The following is a 6,481-nucleotide window of genomic DNA, read 5'->3' as shown; positions in this document are numbered from 1 at the left end:
ATAAAACTCATCATTTACGATTCAAAATACAGTACCTACCGTATTGATTTGAAATAACTCGTTCATAATTCAGTGAATATAGACCTATGATGGAAATAACCACTTAGGAATCAATAACAATAATCACCAATATATTGAAAAAAAATTTCTCTCATCCTCTTGACGCGTGCTAACCAAGTTAGCGCTGTAAGTCGTATTCATGTTGGATATGAAGTGCAGAAACATTTTCCTTGAAGTTAAAAGAGATGAGAATGTCACGCGAGACTAAAAAAAGCATTGAAAATGCATAAATTTCACCCTTATGAAATGCAGATCAAGAGCTCCACGAGGATGATTATGATAGAAGAATAGAGTTTTGTGAAACCATGTTTCATTGCTGAAACAGATGTTTCAGCAATGGGTGTTTTTTGTCTGAATGGCAATGTTGATAGACAAAATTGTCGCGATTGTGACGAAACCACACATATTTTTCGGGAACGGCATATCAGACACCTACAAAAAGTTAATGTTTATGCTTCTATTCTTGGAAATGCCATTATTGGTTCATTATTTCTGGAAGAAAACTCGACTGGCAATCTGAATCTTGAAATGCTTGAAGATACTATCGATCCTCTTATAACTCACGAGCTATAAACTCAAATGGATGCAGAAGGTAATGCACTTTTGCAGAAGGGTATGTTATATTTCCAGCAGGACGGTGATCCGTCCGACATGATTAAACGAGAGATTTCGGGATAGATGGATTGGCAGAAGTGGAGCAGTTGAATGGCCTCCGAGGTCACTGGATTTAACACTCTTAGATTTTTTTTTCGGGGCAGCCTTAATCCGTTGTTTATAATATATTGAAGAAATTAAAAGATGAATTACAGCAGCATGCCAGTCAATTCCTTGTGAAGTTTTCCGTAATGTTAGAGGGGAGTTCTAAAACAGACTTAATTACTGTTTAGGGTAAAATAAACGACATTTCGAACAGTTTATAAGATAAGCATAAGTCGATTTTATGTTTGAAATGCCTTTCTCGCAAACCTATAAAAATGTTTATATACATATGCTCACACATATACATGTGAAAATATGCTGAAAACAGATGTTTACCACAATAAAAAAAGTCTTCACATGTGTAAAAAATAGAGATATAAAAATCAAGAGGGAAATTATACAAAACTTAAAAATGGTGTAAGTATTGCAGATGCTAAAGGGAATTTAGATCGCTTTTCTAAATTCTGGGTATAGGCAGTCTGAAATCGTCAGTTCAATGTTTATCAAACAAGCCGTTTTTTTTAATACCAAAAAGGCATAAACTGTCAAAATACTATTTGTAATGAATGTAGGCCTACTGGAGTCTTGTTTTATATTGAAGAGATAACGTATCGCTCTTTTTTGAAGTACAAACACTAAATTAATATGGGTTCTAGAGCATATTTTCCAGAACGGATTTCTATATCTCAAGTGTGAGTCAATTAGTGAATAGTAAATATTCACAGCTGCTAAGATCCCAATTCTCTAGAAGTTATTCTTACCGCATAACAATCCGCAGAAAGTTTTTTAGTGAGTATTCTGATGCGGTCTTCAAATCTCATGGAAATGATTTGTCAAAGATATTAACAAGAATATTGTAGAAGGTATCAAATGGGTTGTTTCTTTCTAGAACATGATTCCAATCAGTAATTTGGCAGTTCTGGATTCTGGCGAAACCTATCATAGTTTGACGAACTATACAAAATAACGTATTTGAATTTGGAAGACTTCTTAATTGGCTTACTGTTATCAGTCAAATTGACAGCTTCATGTTTTGGTTGGTTTCAGGGTTTTGCCGTGGTCTTCTTTGGTTATGATCTCCAAACGTTTCGACTGCAACTGCGGCAGTCATCTTCAGTGACGTAATCGAAGTACTCTTCTTGACTTGTCAACTGAAACTCTGCTTCATGATCAGACAATCCGTAATGAATTTCTCCAGATTGCTACATACATAATCAATTGTGGAACTGCCTTGCTGAGTTAGACGAGTAGGACTTTCTACATGCATATGTAGGTTACTCAGCATCTGGGTAGAAATAGAATAAGTATCTTTCAAATTTTAAGTTCAAGTCTGGTGTGAGTATAAAAGTTGATTTGAAAGGCAGCAAACATTCTAGCTGAACCCGTGGGTTGGGCTACCTATCAAACGCGTCCCCTGGTGGCGGATAGGGTAACGGCCAGGGGACTGACGGCCCTGTACGGGAAGCCAATGTGATCTTACGGACGTGGTCGCCGGACTCCTGGTCAGTGGCAGAAATAAGTAGGGTGAGAGGAACTAAAACCCCCCAAAAGCCTTTGCAAAACATGCAACGTGAACCAGCCTACTCTAACTAAGGTGTAAGGAATCGTGCCAACAGCTGAATGGCCACAGGGTAATATGCGGTCACGAACGATCCCCTTGGGGAACTGGGCGAAACCTCATTGTAATCAGCCTACCTCCGGTAATGCGGGGCTCTGCCAGAGGTGACCAACTCTTCCCTTACTACTCGTGGGAACACACATGAATGAAACAACACAGAAACAAAAACCAATCCCGAGGATGGGCAGAATTGCTCACCTCAATCTAAGGCAGTGGCTGGGGATGAACAGACATGTCCAACCCAATCTACCGCTTGGAATGAGGCTGAACATAGCAGATCACCTTCAACAGCAAGGGCACTTCCGGCGGCGGGCGTCAAGAGCTCCGCATTGAATACAGGAAAGGAACCGGGTTCCTCTCACTTGTGCACCTCCACTGAGGGAACCCCAAGAAGGTTGAAGAATGTAACGAATATTTCGTTACATTCATATATTCTTAATGTTACCTATAATACCAATAGTTTAATCAACACAATTTCGATCATCTTTATACTCCGTAAACGGTATAATAGTCACTGCCGGTTAGATCTGAAAAAAAAACGCAAAGACCGAAGGAATTCGTTTTCGAAGGAAACGAAAAAAATGCTCTCTTCCTTCCCAGCGTTTGACGAAAACGTTTGATATCTGGTACGTGTTGATCTTTTTGTTTGAAATTATCTTTATTCATATGAAATTTGTTGAGATCTGTTTGAGTAAATCTTTTGCCTTTCCTGGATTTTGCTATTTAGTCATATAAATCAGTTTAATTATGTAATTTGTAATAATTACACTGCATGTGATTAGAGGTTATATTTTTTCAATTTATCATATACTAGCTTTTATTTAGTCATCGATGAAATTTATAGTGTTGCAAAGATTGCTAATTCACTAAATTACCTATTTCTTGATATATTTTTGGCTAGAATTGTTCTGAGAAGTGATTCTGCATCTTGCAGTTTTCAGGTTAAAGGATTAATTTCTTTTTATTCTCGTAATCTCAAATCATCCTCTAAATACAGTGAGATCACAGAGTTCCTTCTAGATCACATCAGATTACTGTGGTGATATTTTTTCATAAAAATTGAATTTGCTCTAAATAAACCACAGTGAAGTATCTGCTTTGCATACCTCCTTCATCTTTGAATTGTTAAAGAAAATCAGTATCTACGCTTAGTAAAATTTCAGATACGGGATATTGGTATTTTATTCCTGGTAAATTCAATTCTCGAGCTACCTGTTTCTGCAGTGAGTCATTATTACTTTTGGAAGTGGGCAGGAGAGTTGAAGTTGATTGCTTAGTGAAATTCAGGCACTACCATTCGAGGACAATTCCTCAGGTAAGCATTTATTTTCTATACGACCTATTTTTGGTCAAATTAATTTCTCTTTGAGAAATAGATGCGAATTCTCTGGCCTGATTTATTCCTTAGTATTTGACTGATTCAGTTCTATCCTTATCTTCAGATTTATCTTCTTAAGAATAATCAATCAGTCCATGCTATCTTCTGTCTATATGTACTTTTGCTTGTTATTTCTCTGGCATTTTTTTATAGAAGGATTTGCCACCCTTCATTGATTAAAATCAATAGTTTTTGTTTCTCATGACCTTTAAAGTATATTGACAAGCTATCAAAGATTGTTGCCTATTTCTATTTGCATTTAATTTAGTACCTTACCTTTAATATTTCCTTGGATTAGTTGTCAATTTGTTTTGATAATTTTCAGTCTAGTGTTGAAATAGTTGATTGATGTCAAACTATTATTTCCTTTCTTTTCCTTGTTTTAAGATTCATTACCTTTTGATGTAACTGAATTTCCATTGGAATTTTTTTTTTATTCAGAATATAGTATTCAGATTCTAAAGATATCTGTATTTTTCCCATCATCGTATGATTGTATCTGATTCATTTCATTGTTCCACATGATATCGAGAAACGGTGTACTGGGTGAAGGACTGATACAAGCAGGAGGCTTCCTACATAACATAATCAAAGAGGCACTCTAACGTGAGCTTTAAATCCATCTACAGCCAGAGTAGATGGTTACAAGTCTCTGCAGCCCTCTTCAGGACTAACCACTAATCAGCCACCCCAGGTATTCCCTCCAATCAGCGGAACAGAATCATACAACAACCGACCAACTGTAAATATTCTGAATTTTTTTTACTATTATTGTATTATAATTATATATATATATATATATATATATATATATATATATATATATATATATATATATATATATATATATATATATATATATAAATATTTCTGGCTTTTAGCCATGTCGTCAAAAGGAAATAAAGTTTTTAATTGTTTTTTGTATTTATTTTGCCTTCCAATCCGAGCGCTAGGTACAAGTTATATCGTTCTCTTTGGTTTTGCCTTTTGCCTCCTGCCGCCCAAATACCAGAATTAGTCAAGTAAACTCATGGTTTATTTGAATAATAGTAAAAGAATCAGTAACAGCTATTAATCAGACCTGTGTGCATCCCAAATTTTGAAATAATCAATTTACCTTTACAAAATTTGGGGGTTATAAGAAGCCGCGCAACAACGTTAATATCGCTGCACCTTCCAAAACCTTCGCGGAGGCCACCGTGAGACACCTCAAGGTTGCCAAAGAGTGTGTGTTCGGTGAGTCTTGGCCTACACCTGCCAATATAAAGGAGATGTCTCCTAGTGACCTGTTAACCTTCCTGAAAAGGGCAGGATGGACGAGGACCTAGGAGGACAACTCCTCGGGGGATGTACAATCGGTCACATGTAGCCTAAGTGCTGTAGGTCTACACTCACCCTCCCACTCTACAGATCAGATCAGAGAATTCTAGCTGAAGAAATTGACAAGTCAGAAGGCTACCAAGTAACAAATGAATAATAATTGTTTTGTAAGTTACCTCGAATATTCACTCCGACTTAAAAAAATCGTAGATCCGGGGCTGCCCTGTATACCGTGTGACACAGACTTATGGTACACCCCCCTTTTTTCTTTATTCTTTCACCTATTTTTACGAAACTATTAATATTGATTATGCTTACAAAGAGGAACTTTTTGACGTAATTTGAGATTTTTTTCAACTTCCGGTTTTTCCGGAAATCTTATCAACGTTTAATTTTCAAATAGAACACCCTGTATATTATTACATTTTTAAAATCTACACAATTTTCTGAATCCAATGATATCCCATACTTGATATTTTAAGTGTTAAGACGCTCGGCTTATTTTTAGATCTAGAATCTAGAGGGACATGAACGTGAAAAGAATTAATATTATTTCAATTAAGTCAACACAACGAATCAACATCATTGAATTGAATAAAACTTAGATACTCATTTTCTCATATTGTAATTCATTTAAGAAACAAAACTTTTTTAAATACACAAATAAATCATAACAGCTGTTCGAAATGTAGACCGTCAACATCCAGGCATTTTTGAGCTCGTTTCGCGGTATTTTGAATCACACTGTCCGATTGTTGAGGCGTTATATTCTGAATGGCTTGTCTTACTCGTACTCCCAAGTCATCGCGGGTTGTTGGGGAAGTTGTGTAGACAATATTTCTCAAGTGACCCCAAATGAAAAAGTCCAACGGGGTTAAGTCGGGTGATCTAGCGGGCCACCTAATAGGACCATGTGTTCCAATCCATTGCTTCCCAAATCTATCACGAAGGAACTCCGTCACTATTATGGGGAGGTGCTCCATCCTGTTGAAAAAACAGTCGATTTGCCAGATTAAGCGGTAAATCTTCTAAATATCCTTCAATTTTATTTCTGAGAAAACCTAGGTATCTATCACCACTCAAAGGACCATCAAATATTATGGGGCCAATTATCCTACCCCTACTATTCCCAGCCATACATTGAATCCAAAACGTTCTTGGAAATTTCCCTGCCGAAACAAATTCTGATTTTCTTGTGCCCAATATAGGGTATTCTGTCTATTAAAGACACCAAGATTGATGAATCTTGACTCATCTAAGAATACAATTGTTTTCAAAAACTCATTATTGGGCTGCACATTTTTTTGTAGAACCCATCTGCAATATTCCACCCTCCTTACGCTATCGGCGTCATACAGATGTTGGTGAAGTTGATTTTTGAAAGATCGATACTTGTGTATTTTACA

The sequence above is a fragment of the Leptinotarsa decemlineata genome, unplaced genomic scaffold, assembly GCF_025532065.1.
Source record: "Leptinotarsa decemlineata unplaced genomic scaffold, Ldec_3_MD MMD2_tig00026340_RagTag_RagTag, whole genome shotgun sequence".
Taxonomy (NCBI): Eukaryota; Metazoa; Arthropoda; class Insecta; order Coleoptera; family Chrysomelidae; genus Leptinotarsa; species Leptinotarsa decemlineata.
The sequence above is the reverse complement of the archived record's forward strand: the minus strand, read 5'-3'. Positions refer to the sequence as shown.